This window comes from Salmo trutta, chromosome 33 (assembly GCF_901001165.1).
Source record: "Salmo trutta chromosome 33, fSalTru1.1, whole genome shotgun sequence".
Taxonomy (NCBI): Eukaryota; Metazoa; Chordata; class Actinopteri; order Salmoniformes; family Salmonidae; genus Salmo; species Salmo trutta.
In genome coordinates, this window is record NC_042989.1 from 32,843,843 (window position 1) to 32,862,681 (window position 18,839).

The window sequence follows — 18,839 nt, forward strand, 5'->3', positions numbered from 1 at the left end:
TATTTTCAACTTTCATAAAAAAAAAAAAAAAGTGCCTGATTTCAACATCCGAAAAATAAGTATTTTCTACTTACATTCAAAATGAACCTGATTTCAATGTAAGGAAAATACATATTTTTTTAACATCCGGAAAAGATGCCTTATCAACAACATTCTGGAAAATGTGTATTTTAAACAAACGGAAAATACCTTTTCACCTTTCATTCAGAACCTAAATGGAACCTAAATGGAACCTAACTTCAGTGTCTGGAAAATATTTATTTTAGACGTCTTTTAAAGGTCATTTTGATTACTGAGACTATTCTAGTTTTGCTGAGGGCTCCATGTTCTGGTCTCGCACATGACGGCAGGAAGTCAAGGACCGGCACTGGCGCTACATACTGACCAACAACATGAAACATGGAAAAATAGATACAACTGAGTGATAATATTTATTTAGCTTTGCAACATTGTTTCTCCACCAAATACATGTTGACACTTCCTGAATGTGGTGTCCTTGTAGGAGAAATACAACAAACTAACAGGGTGGAAAGTGATTTTAATTATTTATTTTAATTAAAGGCATCGCAAACTAGGAATGACGCAGCAGCTTCTGGTTGGTTGAAGCGGAAGAGCGACATCGAAAGAGAAAGTTGAAAGAGAAAGCCTGCCTGCCATGAGTTGAATCCCATCTGATGCAGACGTTCCAGCGACGTTGAGATCTACTGTTAAGGTAAAACACCAAGACACAGATAAGGCATGTGATAATTACCTTGTTTGTGTGGGAGATCGTCTGCTGGGTTAATTCCATTGTATGATAGTGATGTGCACTTCGCGAACGATTCGTTATTTTTTAACGACTCTTTTTACTGAAACGACAGACATGATTCGTTTTTCTGAGTGACTCGTTCATTTTAATCATCGTTTGACATGCTAGTGCTTAATACACGCTCTTCCGACCACCAACTGTCTATCATATGCGCACAGGAAAATAGATAATGAGCATAGATGTACAAAATACATGTTTAGAACTGATAATTGATCGCATGGTGCAAGAATGACTGCAATGAATTGATTGTTTAACGTTATGATGGACACAACAGCTTCGTAGAACCAAAACAAACACCGCCTCTGCCATAGCAGCGGGAAGTAGGGGCTCTGAGGGTGCAGCAGCTACCTGAAAAATCAGAATATAAAATATATACTGAACAAAAATATAAAGACAACATGCAACAATTTAAAAGATTTTACTGATTTACAGTTCATAGAAGGAAATCGGCCAATTAAAATAAATTCATTAGGCCCTAATCTATGGATTGCACATGACTGGGGAGGGATGCAGCAATGGGTGGGCCTAGGAGGGCATAGGCCCACCCACTGGGGAGCCAGGCCCACGATTTGAATATGTTTTGACCCACAAAAAGCTTTTATTACAAAAATACTCCTCAGTTTCATCAGCTGTCCGGGTTGCTGGTCTCAGACTATCCCGCAGATGAAGAAGCTGGATGTGGAGGTCCTGGGCTGGCATGGTTACACGTGGTTTGCGGTTGTGAGGCTGGTTGGATGCACTGCTAAATCTTCTAAAACGATGTGAGAGGCAGTTTATGGTAGAGAAATTAACATTAAATTCTCTGGCAACAGCTTTGGTGGACATTCCTGCAGTCAGCATGCCAATTGCATGCTCACTCACCTTGAGATGTGTGGTGTTGTGTTGTGTTGTGTGTCAAAACTGCACATTTTATATTGGCTGTTTATTGTCCCCAGCACGAGTTTCACCTGTATAATGATTGTTCTGTTTATTCAGCTTCTTGATAATACATCCTTCTAACAGGTGTGGCATATCTTGGCAAATGAGAAATGCTCACTAACAGGGGTGTAAAAAATGTATACAAAAACATTGAGAGAAATTAGCTTTTTGTGCATATGGAAAATGTCAGATGTTTTATTTCAGCTCATGAAACATGACAAACACTTTACATGTTGTGTTTAATATATTTTTTCACAATAGTAGTGGGGCGGCAGGTAGTCGAGCGGTTAACCTGTTTGGGATTGTGGGCAGTATTTTCACGGCCGGATAAAAACCGTACCCGATTTAATCTGGTTACTACTCCTGCCCAGAAACGAGAATATGCATATAATTAGATTTGGATAGAAAACACTCTAAAGTTTCTAAAACTGTTTGAATGGTGTCTGTGAGTATAACAGAAGTCATATGGCAGACCAAAACCTGCCATATATACAGGAAGTGCCCTGTCTGACAATTTGTTGTCCTTCTGTAGCATCTCTATCGAAAATACAGCATCTGTGCTGTAACGTGACATTTTCTAAGGCTTCCATTGGCTCTCAGAAGGTGCCAGAAAGTGGAATGGGGTGTCTGCAGTCTCTGGGCGAAGAACAGCAGGGGAATGTGTAAGTGGTCAGGCTGGGAACAGTGACACTGGAGATGTGCGTCCACGAGTCTACTCCATTTTTTTCTTTCAGCCTTTGAATGAATACAACATTGCCCGGTTGGAATATTATCGCTATTTTATGAGAAAAATAGCATAAAAATTGATTTTAAACAGCGTTTGACATGCTTCTAAGTACGGTAATGGAATATTTTGAAAAAAAATTGTCACGAAATGCGCTCGCACGTCACCCTTCAGATAGTGACTTGAACGCATGAACAAAACTGAGCTATTTGAATATAACTATGGATTATTTGGAACCAAAACAACATTTGTTGTTGAAGTAGAAGTCCTGGGAGTGCATTCTGACGATGAACAGCAAAGGTAATCCAATTTTTAATAGTAATTCTGAGTTTGGTGAGCCCCAAACTTGGTGGGTGTCAAATTAGCTAGCCATGATGGCCGGGCTATGTACTCAGAATATTGCAAAATGTGCTTTTGCCGAAAGGTTATTTTAAAATCTGACATCGCGATTGCATAAAGGAGTTCTGTATCTATAATTCGAAAATAATTATGTTTTTTGTGAATGTTTATCATGAGTTATTTAGTAAATTCACTGGAAGTTTTTGGTGGGTATGCTAGTTCTGAACATCACATGCTAATGTAAAAAGCTGTTTTTTGATATAAATATGAACTTGATTGAACAAAACATGCATGTATTGTATAACATAATGTCCTAGGAGTGTCATCTGATGAAGATCAACAAAGGTTAGTGCTGCATTTAGCTGTGGTTTTGGTTTTTGTGACATGCTTGCTTTGAAAATGGCTGTGTGATTATTTTTGGCAGGGTACTCTCCTGACATAATCTAATGTTTTGCTTTTGCTGTAAAGCCTTTTTGAAATCGGACAGTGTGGTTAGATTAACGAGAGTCTTGTCTTTAAAATGGTGTAAAATAGTTGATTGTTTGAGAAAATTGAATTGTGGTATTTTAGTTGGTTTTGTATTTCGCGCAGTGCGATGCCATTGGCTGTTGGCTAGGGGTTCCGCAGGCGGAACGAGGTTTGCCCACAAGTCTGCCCACAAGTTAAAGCACTTGCTAGCTAATTTGACCTATTTAGCTAGCTTGCCATGCTAGGCAATTTGTCCTGGGATGTAAACATTGCGTTGTTATTTTACCTGAAATGCACAAGGTCCTCTACTCCTACAACTAATCCTCACACAATACGGTCAACCGAATCGTTTCTAGTCATCTCTCCTTCTTCCAGGCTTTTTCATATTTGAACTTATATGGTATTGGATATTAGCGGAACGTCTGTCCCTAAAAGGTTTTAACCTCTCTAGGACCGGCGGGACGAATTCGTCCCACCTACGTAAAAGCCAGTTGAATCCTGTGGCGCGATTTTCAAATACCTTTTGAAATGCTATTACTTCAATTTCTCAAACATATGACTATTTTACAGCTATTTAAAGACAAGACTCTCGTTAATCTAACCACACTGTCCGATTTCAAAAAAGGCTTTACAACGAAAGCAAAACATTAGATTATGTCAGCAGAGTACCCAGCCAGAAATAATCAGACACCCATTTTTCAAGCTAGCATATAATGTCACAAAAACCCAGAAGACAGCTAAATGCAGCACTAACCTTTGATGATCTTCATCAGATGACACACCTAGGACATTATGTTATACAATACATGCATGTTTTGTTCAATCAAGTTAATATTTATATCAAAAAACAGCTTTTTACATTAGCATGTGACGTTCAGAACTAGCATACCCCCCGCAAACTTCCGATGAATTTACTAACAATTTACTAAATTACTCACGATAAACGTTCACAAAAAGCATAACAATTATTTTAAGGATTATAGATACATTACTCCTCTATGCACTCGATATGTCCGATTTTAAAATAGCTTTTTGGTGAAAGCACATTTTGCAATATTCTAAGTAGATAGCCCGGCATCACAGGGCTAGCTATTTAGACACCCACCAAGTTTAGCCTTCACCAAAGTCAGATTTTCTATTAGAAAAGTTTGATTACCTTTCCTGTTCTTCGTCAGAATGCACTCCCAGGACTTCTACTTCAATAACAAATGTAGGTTTGGTCCAAAATAATCCATAGTTATGTTCCAACAGCGACGTTTTGTTCGTGCGTTCTAGACACTATCCCAATGGTAAATAACGGTCGTGCGCACGGCGCATTTCGTGACAAAAGATTTCTAAATATTTCATTACCGTACTTCGAAGCATGTCAACCGCTGTTTAAAATCAATTTTTATGCCATTTTCCTCGTAAAAAAGTGATAATATTCCGACCGGGAATCCGCAATTAGGTAAACAGCCGAAAGAAAATATATCACTGGGTCGACTCGGGCACGAGCCTAAGCCCTTTGTCCTCTGATGGGCCACTTGGCAAAGGCGATAATGTGTTTCAGCCAGAGGCTGCCTCGTCATCGTTCAGGTTTTTCCCGGGCTCTGAGAGCCTATTGGAGCCGTAGGAAGTGTCACGTTACAGCTAAGATCCTGACTCTTCAATAAACAGAAGCAAGAACAACAACACCTTGTCAGACAGGCCACTTCCTGCATGAAACCTTCTCAGGTTTTTGCCTGCCAAATGAGTTCTGTTATACTCACAGACACCATTCAAACAGTTTTAGAAACTGTAGGGTGTTTTCTAGAATTATATGCATATTCTAGTTACTGGGCAGGAGTAGTAACCAGATTAAATCGGGTACGTTTTTTATCCGGCCGTGTCAATACTGCCCCCTAGCCCTAACAAGTTAAGAGCATTGGGCCAGTAACCGAAAGGTCGCTGGGTCGAATTCATGAGCTGACTAGGTGAAAAATCTGTCAGTGTGTAGTAAGACCATTTCAGCTTCTCTGAGATGTGTACGCCAAGGAATTTGAAGTTAATCACCGTCTCCATGGCAACCCGATTGATGAAGATGGGGGCGAGTCCAGCCTGGTCCACAATCAGCTCCTTTGTTTTGCTAACATTGAGGGAGAGATTGTTTACCTGGCACCGTGCCGTCAGATGACCTACTTCTTTGTAGGCTGTCTCGTTATTGTTGTGTCGTCAGCGAACTTGGGAGTTAGAACTGTGTGAGGCCATTCAGTCTTTGGTATACAGGAGAGGACTGAGGACACACCCTTGTGATGAGGATCAGTGTCGAGGAGTTGCCTATCTTCAAATTTAGTAATTTATATAGCCCTTCTTACATCAGCTGATATATCAAAGTGCTGTACAGAAACCCAGCCTTTAACCCCAAACAGCAAGCAATGCAGGTGTAGAAGCACGGTGGCTAGGAAAAACTCCCTAGAAAGGCCAAAACCTAGGAAGAAAGCTAGAGAGGAACCAGGCTATGAGGGGTGGCCAGTCCTCTTCTGGCTGTGCCGGGTGGAGATTATAACAGAATATGGCCAAGATGTTCAAATGTTCATAAATGACCAGCATGGTCAAATAATAGGAAGGACAGTGAACAGGTCAGGGTTCCATAGCCGCAGGCAGAACAGTTGAAACTGGTGCAGCAGCACGGCCAGGTGGACTGGGGACAACAAGGAGTCATCATGCCAGGTAATCCTGAGGCATGGTCCTAGGGCTCAGGTCCTCTGAGAGAGAGAAAGAAAGAAAGGAGAGAGAATTAGAGAGAGCATACTTAAATTCACACAGGACACCGGATAAGACAGGAGAAATACTCCAGATATAACAGACTGACCCTAGCCCCCAGACACAAACTGCTGCAGCATAAATACCAGAGGCTGAGACAGAGGGGTCAGGAGACACTGTGGCCCCATCTGATGATACCCCCGGACAGGGCCAAACAGGTAGGATATAACCCCACCCACTTTGCCAAAGCTCATCCCCCACACCATTAGAGGGATATCTTCAACACCAACTTACCATCCTGAGACAAGGCCGAGTATAGCCCACAAAGATCTCCGCCACGGCACAACCCAAGGGGGGGCGCCAACCTAGACAGGAAGACCACGTCAGTGCCTCAACCCACTCAAGTGACGCACCCCTCCTAGGGACGGCAGGGAAGAGCACCAGTAAGCCAGTGACTCAGCCCCTGTAATAGGGTTAGAGGCAGAGAATCCCAGTGGAGAGAGGGGAACCGGCCAGGCAGAGACAGCAAGGGCGGTTCGTTGCTCCAGTGCCTTTCCGTTCATCTTCACACTCCTGGGCCAGACTACACTCAATCATAGGACCGACTGAAGAGATGAGTCTTCAATAAAGACTTAAATGTTGAGACCGAGTCTGCGTCTCTCACATGGGTAGGCAAACCATTCCATAAAAATGGAGCTCTATAGGAGAAAGCCCTGCCTCCAGTTGTTTGCTTAGAAATTCTAGGGACAATTAGGAGGCCTGCGTCTTGTGACTGTAGCATACGTGTAAGTATGTACGGCAGGACCAAATCGGAAAGGTGGGTAGGAGCAAGACCATGTAATGCTTTGTAGGTTAGCAGTAAAACCTTGAAATCAGCCCTTGCCTTAACAGGAAGCTAGTGTAGGGAGGCTAGCACTGGAGTAATATGATCCCATTTTTTGGTTCTAGTCAGGATTCTAGCAGCCGTATTTAGCACTAACTGAAGTTTATTTATTGCTTTATCCGGGTAGCCGGAAGGTAGAGCATTGCAGTAGTCTAACCTAGAAGTAACAAAAGCATGGGTTAATTTTTCTGCGTCATTTTTGGACAGAATGTCTGATTTTTGCAATGTTACGTAAATGGATAAAAGCTGTCCTTGAAACGGTCTTGATAAGTTCGTCAAAAGAGAGATCTGGGTCCAGAGTAACGAGGTCCTTCACAGTTTTATTTGAGACGACTGTACAACCATCAAGATTAATTGTCAGATTCAAGAGAAGATCTCATTGTTTCTTGGGACCTACAACAAACATCTCTGTTTTGTCCGAGTTTAAAAGTAGAACGTTTGCAGCCATCCACTTCCTTATGTCTGAAACACAGGCTTCCAGCGAGGGCAATTTTGGGGCTTCACCATGTTTCATTGAAATGTACAGCTGTGTGTCATCTGCATAGCAGTGAAAGTTAACATTATGTTTTTGAATGACATCCACAAGAGGTAAAATATATAGTGAAAACAATAGTGGTCCTAAAACGGAACACCGAAATTTACAGTTGATTTGTCATAGGATAAACCATTCAGAGACAAACTGATATATTTTCGACAGATAAGATCTAAACCAGGCCAGAACTTGTCCGTGTAGACCAATTTGGGTTTCCAATCTCTCCAAAAGAATGTGGTGATCGATGGTATCAAAAGCAGCACTAAGGTCTAGGAGCACGAGGACAGATGCAGAGCCTCGGTCTGACGTCATTAAAAGGTAATTTACCACCTTCACAAGTGCAGTCTCAGTGCTATGATGGGGTCTAAAACCAGACTGAAGCATTTCGTATACATTGTTTGTCTTCAGGAAGGCAGTGAGTTGCTGCGCAACAGCTTTTTCAAAATTTTGGAGAGGAATGGGAGATTTGAAATAGGCCGATAGTTTTTTATATTTTCTGAGTCAAGGTTTGGCTTTTTCAAGAGAGGCTTTATTACTGCCACTTTTAGTGAGTTTGGTACACATCCGGTGGATAAAGAGCTGTTTATTATGTTCCACATGGGAGGGCCAAGCACAGGAAGCAGCTCTTTCAGTAGTTTAGTTGGAATAGGGTCCAGTATGCAGCTTGAAGGTTTAGAGGCCATGATTATTTTCTTCATTGTGTCAAGAGATATAGTACTAAAACACCTTGAGTGTCTCCCTTCATCCTAGGTCCTGGCAGAGTTGTGCAGACTCAGGACAACTGAGCTTTGGAGGAATACGCAGATTTAAAGAGGAGTCCGTAATTTGCTTTCTAATGATCATGATCTTTTCCTCAAAGAAGTTCATGAATTTATTACTACTGAAGTGAAAGCCATCCTCTCTTGGGGAATTCTGCTTTTTAGTTAGCTTTGCGACAGTATCAAGTAGAAATTTCGGATTGTTCTTATTTTCCTCAATTAAGTTGGAAAAATAGGATAATCGAGCAGCAGTGAGGGCTCTTCGATACTGCACGGTACTGTCCTTCCAAGCTAGTCGGAAGACTTCCAGTTTGGTGTGGCACCATTTCCGTTCCAATTTTCTAGAAGCTTGCTTCAGAGCTCTGGTATTTTCTGTATACCAGGGAGCTAGTTTGTTATGACAAATGTTTTTAGTTTTTAGGGGTGCAACTGCATCTAGGGTATTGCACAAGGTTAAATTGAGTTCCTCAGTTAGGTGGTTAACTGATTTTTGTCAGTTTTGACGTCTTTGGGTAGGCAGAGGGAGTCTGGAAGGGCATCAAGGAATCTTTATGTTGTCTGAGAATTTATAGCACGACTTTTAATGCTCCTTGGTTGGGGTCTGAGCAGATTATTTGTTGCGATTGCCAACGTAATAAAATGGTGGTCCGATAGTCCAGGATTATGAGGAAAAACATTAAGATCCATAACATTTATTCCATGGGACAAAACTAGGTCCAGAGTATGACTGTGGCAGTGAGTAGGTCCGGAGACATGTTGGACAAAACCCACTGAGTCGATGATGGCTCCGAAAGCCTTTTGGAGTGGGTCTGTGGACTTTTCCATGTGAATGTTAAAGTCACCAAAAATTAGAATATTATCTGCTATGACTACAAGGTCCGATAGGAATTCAGGGAAGTCAGTGAGGAACGCTTTATATGGCCCTGGAGGCCTGTAAACAGTAGCTATAAAAAGTGATTGAGTAGGCTGCATAGATTTCATGACTAGAAGCTCAAAAGACGAAAACATCGGGGTTTTTTGTAAATTGAAATTTGCTAGGGTAAATGTTAGAAACACCTCCGCCTTTGCGGGTTGCGCGGGGGATATGGTCACTAGTGTAACCAGGAGGTGAGGCCTCATTTAACACAGTAAATTCATCAGGCTTAAGCCACGTTTCAGTCAGGCCAATCACATCAAGATTATGACCAGTGATTAGTTAATTGACTATAACTGCCTTGGAAGTGAGGGATCTAACGTGAGGTATCACGATCTCTTTCAATAATGGCAGGAATGGAGGTGGTCTTTATTCTAGTGAGATTGCTAAGGCGAACACCGCCATGTTTAGTTTTGCCCAACCTAGGTCGAGACACAGACACGGTCTCAATGGGGATAGCTGAGCGGACTACACTGACTGTGCTAGTGGCGGACTCCACTAAGCTGGCAGGCTGGCTAACAGCCTGCTGCCTGGCCTGCACCCTATTTCTTTGTGGAGCTAGGGGAGTTATAGCCCTGTCTACGTTCTTAGATAAGATGAGAGCACCCCTCCAGCTAAGATGGAGTCTGTCACTCCTCAACAGGCCAGATAGAGGGACAATTATCTCCAAATTCTATCTTTTGGGAGGGGCAGAAAACAGTTTTCAACCAGCGATTGAGTTGTGAGACTCTGCTGTAGAGCTTATCACTCCCCCTAACTGGGAGGGGGCCAGAGACAATTACTCGATGCCGACACATCTTTCTAGCTGATTTTCACGCTGAAGCTATGTTGCGCTTGGTGACCTCTGACTGTTTCATCCTAACATCGTTGGTGCCGACGTGGATAACAATATCCCTACACTTTCTACACTCGCCAGTTTTAGCTTTAGCCAGCACCATCTTCAGATTAGCCTTAACGTCGGTAGCCCTGCCCCCTGGTAAACAGTGTATGATCGCTGGATGATTTGTTTTAAGTCTAATACTGCGGGTAATGGAGTCGCCAATGACTAGGGTTTTCAAAATTGTCAGAGCTAATGGTGGGAGGCTTCGGCGTCTCAGACCACGTGACGGGAGGAGTAGAGACCAGAGAAGGCTTGGCCTCTGACTCCGACTCCCTGCTTAATGGGGAGAACTGGTTGAAAGTTTCTGTCGGCTGAATGAGCGACACAGGTTGAGCATTCCTACAGCATTTCCTTCCAGAAGCCATGAGAAAGTTGTGCCCGGCTGCAGGGACCGTGTGAGGGGATTTATAATACTATCTGTACTTACTGGTGGCACAGACGCTGTTTCATCCTTTCCTACACTGAAATTACCCTTGCCTAGCGATTGCTTGCAGCACAGCTATCCTCGATAAGGCGATCGTTCTCTTGTATATTATGAGTACAGCGACTGCAATTAGAAGGCACCATGTTAATGTTACTACTTAGCTTCGGCTGTTGGAGGTCCTGACGAACCATGTCCAGATAAAGCGTCTGGAGTGAAAAAGTTGAATGAAAAAAAGTTGAGTGAGGGTAAAAACAAAAAATATAAATGGTAATTAAAAAGTAAAAACCGTAAAGTTGTCAGGTAGCAAAGTAAGGTTAGCAACAAAACGCACAGCAGCACATAAACAAGTCTGCATGTTGTGACCGGAAATGACATTCTCTACTGTGACTGTAACATAACCGCTATACACATGAATTACACCAGATTCAGGATTTCTGACAACACTTGAAAACATGAAACCACCATCTTCACCATCTCTGGGCAGCCCGTCAGGAAGTCCATGACCCAGTTGCATAGGGAGGAGTTCAGACCCTGGGCTGTGAGCTTTGTGATTAGCTGATAGGGCACTGTGGTATGGAAGGCCGAGCTGTAGTCGATGAACAGCATCCTCACACATGCATTCCTTTTGTCCAGGTGGGTGAGGGCAGTGTGCAGTGCACTGGTGATTGCGTCATCCGTGGATCTGACAGGGCGGTAGGCGAATTGGAAATGGTTGTGTGTGTGTCAGGGAGGGATATGGTCTTTTTCTGCACTCTCAAAGCCCTTCATAATGACGGAAGTGAGTGCTACTGGTCAGTAGTCATTCAGTTCAGTTTCCCTTTCTTGGGCACAGGGATGGTAGTGGACATCTTGAAGCAGATGGGGATAGAACCACCCTGCTTCAGAACATCTGATATCAGTTCTCCTGTCCTAGTGTGGTGACTTTACAAGGATTATCTACACACCTTTAAATGTTCATTGTCTTTACTTGCAAACTACAAATTAAAGGGGTACAAATGATTAGAAAACAGGAGAGCGATGTACCCAAATAATAGGTAAAAATGTTTTTTTTTAATCTAGGCTAGCCAGTTAAGAACAAATTCTTATTTACAATGACGGCCTAACCCTGACAAACCCTAACACGGACGACGCTGGGCCAATTGTGCGCCGCCATATGGGACGCCCAATCACAGCCGGTTGTTAATACTGTGCCAACCCTGGGTGATGACATCACAGGGGGGTAAAGGTCACGGTCAACACCAGTGTCCATAATAACCATGCTTTCATGAATAGTAATAATACTATATTGTAGTTAAGTACAGCACCTATTCAATAGGAATTACTTACAGTTGGAGTCGTAAGTTTACATACACCTTAGCCAAATACATTTAAACTCAGTTTTTCACAATTCCTGACATTTAATCCTAGTAAAAATTCCCTGTCTTAGGTCAGTTAAGATCACCACTTTATTTTAAGAATGTGAAATGTCAGAATAATAGTAGAGAGAATGATTTATTTCAGCTTTTATTTCTTTCATCACATTCCCAGTGGGTCAGATGTTTACATACACTCAATTAGTATTTGGTAGCATTGCCTTTTAAATTGTTTAACTTCTTACATCTAGGTGTTCCGCTAGCGGAACCCCGTTCCGCCAGCGGAAACCCTAGCCAACAGCCAATGGGATCGCATGGCGCGAAATACAAAAACAACTAAAATACCACAATTCAATTCTCAAACATACGACTTGACTATTTTACACCATTTGAAAGATAAACCTCTCCTGAATCCAACCACGTTGTCCGATTTTCAAAAAGGCTTTACAGTGAAAGCAAAACATTAGATTGTTAGGATACCACCACAGCAAAAAAACAACACAGCCATTTTCCAAGCAAGGGTAGCCGTCCAAAAGCACAAAACCAGCTACAATTATGCACTAATCTCTGACGATCTTCATCAGATGACACTCCTAGGACATTATGTTAGACAATACATGCATTTTTTTTGTTCCATCAAGTTCATATTTATATCCAAAAAACCCATTTTACATTGGCGCGTGACGTTCAGAAAATGTATTCACCACAAAATTTCCGGTGAATGGCACCATAATTTACAGAAATACTCATCATAAACGTTGACAAAATATATAACAATTCATTAAAGAAGTATAGATGAACTATTCCTTCATGCAACCGCTTTGTCAGATTTCAAAATAACTTTACGGAGAAAGCACATTGTTCAATATTCTGAGTACTGAGCCCCAAGCTATTCAGTTAGCCGTCCAGCCACGGCATCCACAAAACGCTGAAATATGTTAGAAATATTATCTTACCTTTGCTGATCTTCGGCTGAATGCACTCGGAAGGTCTCCCATTTCCACAAGAAATGTTCATTTGTTCGATAAAGTCAAAATAAATTCATTTTGATGATGCGTCCAGATCACCATTCCAAAATGCATTTATCCACCGTCGACGAAAAGTTATAAAGTTCCCTCAGTGTTTGTAGAAACATGTCAAACCATGTTCACAATCAATCTTTAGGGTGTTTTTAACGTAGAATTTAGATAATATTCCAACCGGACAATAGCACATTCATTACAGAAGGGAAAAAAAATGGCTAGCCCTACGTGAGCACGCACGAGGTAAGTCAATGACACCAGGTCGACCACTTACTGTTCTGGGTATTATTCAATCAAATGGCATTGTAGAAGCCTCAAACAAGGTTCTAATGACTGTTGACACCTAGTGGAAGCCTTAGGAAGTGCAATATGACATCAGACACTGTAGTTTAGATAGAACATCATTTGAAATGACTACAACCATGTGAGGTCAAACTTCCTGGTTGGATTTTTATCAGGTTTTTGCCTGCCATAAGAGTTCTGTTATACTTACAGACATCATTCAAACAGTTTTAAAAACTGCAGTGTTTTCTATCCAAATCCACTAATAATATGCATATCCTACATTCTGAGTCTGACTAGGAGGCAGTTAAATTTGGGTGCGTTTTTGATCCGGCCGTGAAAATACTGCCCCCTATAGTGAAGAGGTTAACTTGGGTCAAACGTGTCGGGTAGCCTTCCACAAGCTTCCCACGATAAGTTGGGTGAATTTTGGCCCATTCCTCCCGACAGAGCTGGTGTAACTGAGTCAGGTTTGTAGGCCTCCTTTCTCACACACGCTTTTTCAGTTCTGCCCACACATTTTCTATGGGATTGAGGTCAGGGCTTTGTGATTGCCACTCCAATACCTTGACTTTGTTGTCCTTAAGCAATTTTACCACAACTTTGGAAGTATGCTTGGGGTCATTGTCCATTTGGAAGACCCATTTGTGACCAAGCTTTAACTTCCTGACTGATGTCTTGAGATGTTGCTTCAATATATCCACATAATTTCCCTTCTCATGATGCCATCTATTTTGTGAAATGCACCAGTCCCTCCTGCAGCAAAGCACACCCACAACATGATGCTGCCAGCCCCATGCTTCACGGTTGGGATGGTGTTCTTCGGCTTGCAAGCCTCCCCCTTTTTCCTCCAAACATAACAATGGTCATTATGGCCAAACAGTTCTATTTTTGTTTCATCAGACCGGAGGACATTTGTCCAAAAAGTACGATCTTTGTCCCCATGTGCAGTTGCAAACCGTAGTCTGGATTTTTTATGGAGGTTTTGGAGCAGTGGCTTCTTCCTTGCTGAGCGGCCTTTCAGGTTATGTCGATATAGGACTCGTTTTACTGTGGATATAGATACTTTTGTACCTGTTTCCTCCAGCATCTTCACAAGGTCCTTTGCTGCTGTTCTGGGATTGATTGGCACTTTTCGCACCAAAGTGCGTTCATCTCTAGGAGACAGAACGCGTCTCCTTCCTGAGCGGTATAAATGGCTGCGTGATCCCATGGTGTTTATACTTGCGTACTATTGTTTGTACAGATGAACGTGGTACCTTCAGGCGTTTTGAAATTGCCCCCAAGGATGAACCAGACTTGTGGAGGTCTACATTTTTTTTCTGAGGTCTTCGATGATTTCTTTTTATTTTCCAATGATGTCAGGCAAAGAGGCACTGAGTTTGAAGGTAGCCCTTGAAATACATACGCAGGTACACCTCCAATTGACTCAAATGATTTCAATTAGCCTATCAGAAGCTTCTAAAGCCATGGCATCATTTTCTGGAATTTTCCAAGCTGTTTAAAGGCAGAGTCAACTCAGTGTATGTAAACTTCTGAACCACTGGAATTGTGATTAAGTGAAATAATCTGTCTGTAAACAATTGTTGGAAAAATGACTTGTGTCATGCACAAAGTAGATGTGCCCACCGACTTACCAAAACTATAGTTTGTTAATAAGATGTGTGTAGTGGTTGAAAAAAACTCCAACCTAAGTGTATGTAATCTTCAGACTTCAACTGTATATAGTGTCCACACTAGAACAACCAGGTACACACAAACACACACGTACACATGCACACAAACAAATACACACACTCAAATTCAAATAAAGTTTTTCTATAGAGTATTTTGACATTTAATTAAGCATTGTTTGTCTAAAAAACTGTCTTCATCATGTCCAGGAAGGTACATGATAAAGACAACAAATACAAGAAAGAGATTAGTAAATGATGAGAAGCTTTTAACAGAAATTGTTGAAACAATTGGTTGGGTATCTGGTAATGAGACTTGTTTCTCAGTAAAGCACTTGTTATCTATGGTCTGCTAACCAGTAAACCTAAACCACAGGTCTGAGACAGTTGCCTTGCAAACTGAAAACATTTCACTGGTTGATAAGGAAGCATGTCATCCACTTATCTGCTGCACAACTTTGCCTTTGGTATTCAACCCAAGAAGAATCTGCTGATATGGTAGTTACGATACAATGGTTGTATCTTAAAGTGTGTACACCATTTGATTTAATGGGGAGCTATGGCAAGATGGTCTTCAATAGAGGAACAAATGTAGTGATGGTCCCCCTGTAAGTAGGATGTATATTAACTAGTAATGTTTAAGCTGGAGGCCAAGCTGAGAACTCAACACTGACATATTGGGTGATAGACATAGTACTAACTGTCTGGTTAAGGGCATACCATGAGATCTGGGATTTGATTTGTCCCTTGCTGAAAAAGGAGAACATGGTTCTGATTGGTCCTTTGTGTGTTCCACAGGATGACTGCTCCCTTACCCACCTGAATCTGGCGGGAAATGGACTGATGGACAGCGTGGCCCCCCTCTACAAGTGTGTGTTTATGATTTCTCTCAATGTATATCACCCATGTCCTTCTGTATTTTGCTAGTTGAGCTGCCTGGGTCTTTTCCAAGTGCCTGCCCTGTACACTACCTCTGGATCATGTGACCTGACTGTCCAGTACTGAGTTCTGTGTGTCTTGTTGTCCAGGTGTCTGCAGACCTGCCAGGGAACTCGGCAGTGACCTCAGTGGGACTCTACAGCCTTCTCTCCTCCCAGCGATCTTTGACCTATCTCAACCTCCAAGATACTGTAGGCCTGTAGTAGTCTATTGATTCTTACTCTCGGTATCTCTCCTATTCCCTCTAATTTGTTCCCGCTTTTTTTCTTCTGGTTGTCATGTAGCCAGACCCTGGGACAGCTGTAGGTTGGAAGGCCTGTCGGAACAGGTCCAGGACCTGTGGCTGTGCTCCCAGATGCTCAACAAACTGGACCGCCAGGCGCTGCAGCAGACCCGGGACCAGAGGAGGCCCGTGGGCTGCTTGCTCTCCAGAGATGCCAAGTCCCTGCTCACTACTGTCCCCTCACTGTGAGGAAGACTCCTTGAGTACTCACACCTTTTAAAGACTGGTGTCGCTTGGATTCCAATGCGTACACTTGAGGTAATTTACATTCCTTGGTCCTCATATTTGAGGCATCTTTTGATGACACAAGCTGCAGAGTGATCTCTGCATTAGTATGTTGTAGGCGTTATGTAGATATACTTATTTCAGGGTGTGTTTGTGGATGCGGTTATACATTGTGTATGTGTATTGTCTATGTTTTATACATTGTGTATTGTCTATGTTTTTGTAAGTGTTCAATGGGAAACAAAAATGTTTAATTGAATGAAATTCTCATTATTTTCGGACTGTTTATTGCCATGGGGCTTTTTTACATGCAGCCTCCCAACATTTGCTTACTGACTGAAGAAATGGTAAAGCTGAGAAATTATTAAATCCCTCCATTTTGTCATGTTCCCCCTAGTCTATTCCCACAGCCGCTGTATCTTCGACTCAACTCTGGGGGTGGAATGTCATGATTCTTGCAAGTGAAACAATGTTCGCAACTTGGTGCGAGTTTGTAAAGACACACAGCTTCACACTTTGGCCTTCTTCTCACTGTTTAATGTTTCCACAAAGGAGGGTGTTGGGTGGGCTTCAAGGTACTGTGGGAAAGTGCCTAGTCACACATCAGTGTTGTCACCTCAGTGTATCACTCAGAGACTGGACCAAGGCGATTATGTCTAGGATAACTAACTTCATCACCTTTTATTGTAATTTCAAATTTATAAAAAGCAATTACTAAATGGTTTCTGTTAGTGCAACTTGTGGATGGTGCTACTGCGACCTTGTTAACTATTTAAGCATACTGTAACGGCTGTTGCAGGGAGTAGACCAAGGCGCAGCGTGGAGAGTGCTCATCATTTAATTTTAATAGAACACTTTAAACAAAACAAGAAAATGAACGACAGCCAAACAGTTCTGTCAGGAACATCAACTCTAAACAGAAATTAACCACCCACAAAACCCAAAGGAAAACAGGCTGCCTAAGTATGGCTCCCAATCAGAGACAACGATCTACAGCTGTCCCTGATTGAGAACCATACCCGGCCAAAACGAAGAAATACAAAACATAGAAAAAAGGACATGGAATGCCCACCCTAGTCACACCCTGGCCTAACCAAAATAGAGAACAAAACCCTCTCTATGGCCTGGGCGTGACACATACCCATTTGTGTAAAGGGCTGCTAACCACACTATTATGGTCAGGGACATTTTTTTTTAAACGTGCACAAACCTTTTCACAGTTTGAAAGATGTAGTATGCATCCGACTCAAATCTGGGGGTGGAGCGTCATGAGTCTTGTAAGTCAGACAATGTTCCCAGCCAAATTGGTTTGAGCTTCTAAAGACACACAGCTTCTCACTGTGGTTTCCTTGTTAGTTAACCCACTGACTGGCCGCCTTCTCACTGTTTAATATTTCCACAAAGGAGGGTGTTGGGTGAGCTTCAAGATACTGTGGGAAAGTGCCTAGTCGCACATCAGTGTTATCACCATATCACTCAGAGATTGGGCCAAGGCAATTATGGTTAGGATTACTAATTTCATCACCTGTTAATTGTAATTTCCAATTTATAAAAAGCAATTACTAAATGGTTTCTGTTAGTTCAACTTGTGGATGGTGCTACTGCCACCTTGTTAACGATTTAAGAATAACCATTTGTGTAAAGGGTTGCTAACCTGGGTTGTAATGTTCACTGGGGATGGGGTGGTCATGTCCTCCCACATTCTGAAATTGCATCCCCCCCACAGTTTTATCATTGCAATATGATACAAAAAGTGGCAAGGGTGTGCTTTTGGACAATGCGGACGCTTCCAAGCAGGAGGGTAGGCTGTTTTCAGTTTCAGTTGGCTGGATTTAGAACCCCACGGACACCAAAGAGTGGTCTGACAGGCTGTGTGAAGGCAAAGCTTCCTTGAAGGCTGGCTGGTCCACCACGGGAGAGTTGAGCATAGTTCAGTGTGTATGTGTTGTGCTCTTTCACTGAGTTGTAAAAGAAAGCAGAGCTAGTGAACTAGTGTTTATTTGCAGTGCCTACCGTGCTGCAATGATCTCTTTTGTGACCTGCAGATCCTGCAGGTATCCCGTGGGAATGCAGCCCTCTGATGCAGTCAGAACACAACACTGCTCATCATGTCTTAGCAGGATCAGATGGTGACAGGGGTCCCAGCAGGGTCAGACAGCCAGGGATGACCAGTCTACGGAGCTCAGGTGATTTCTGCAGTATATTAACAATATCAGTGAACGATACAAAGTTCCATCTTGAATTGATGGGTAGACCTACAGTAGCTACAAGACAGCAGCTTAAGCTTAAAGCTACAGTCTGGGATCTGGGAATAATGGTCATTTCAATTATTGAACCATTGATTCTATTCTTGGATAACATAATGCATTACTGTACATGAAGGTAATTCTTGGTCATGCCTCATTTTAGGAGTATCAGACGGTGACAGGGGTCTCAGTAGGGTCAGGCAGCCAGGGAAGACCAGTCTGATGGAGGTGAGGCTAATTTGTGCAGATACAACACTTTATTCCCTCTGTGCAGCAAACACTGGACAAGCCTGACGCTATTTTAAGGCAGTCTGACAAAACTCCAAAGTTGATTTCCAAACTATATCAAGGGTTGATAGAGGCTTTACCCGATGACACAAAACAAAAATGTGAGGAAGACCTGGTAAAAGCTATTGGTGATGATGAATGGATACAGATGTGTCTGAATG

At 42.3% G+C, this 18,839-nt stretch overlaps 1 long non-coding RNA gene across 1 annotated transcript; it reads left to right on the forward strand.

The window, feature by feature from the left end:
- The first annotated feature begins 652 nt into the window (after nucleotides 1-652).
- On the forward strand, nucleotides 653-18,542 carry LOC115172851 (uncharacterized). The gene is made up of 5 exons (XR_003871505.1): nucleotides 653-712; nucleotides 15,496-15,566; nucleotides 15,726-15,827; nucleotides 15,921-16,177; nucleotides 18,190-18,542. It is a non-coding gene; the product is annotated as an uncharacterized LOC115172851 (long non-coding RNA).
- The last annotated feature ends 297 nt before the right edge of the window (nucleotides 18,543-18,839 follow it).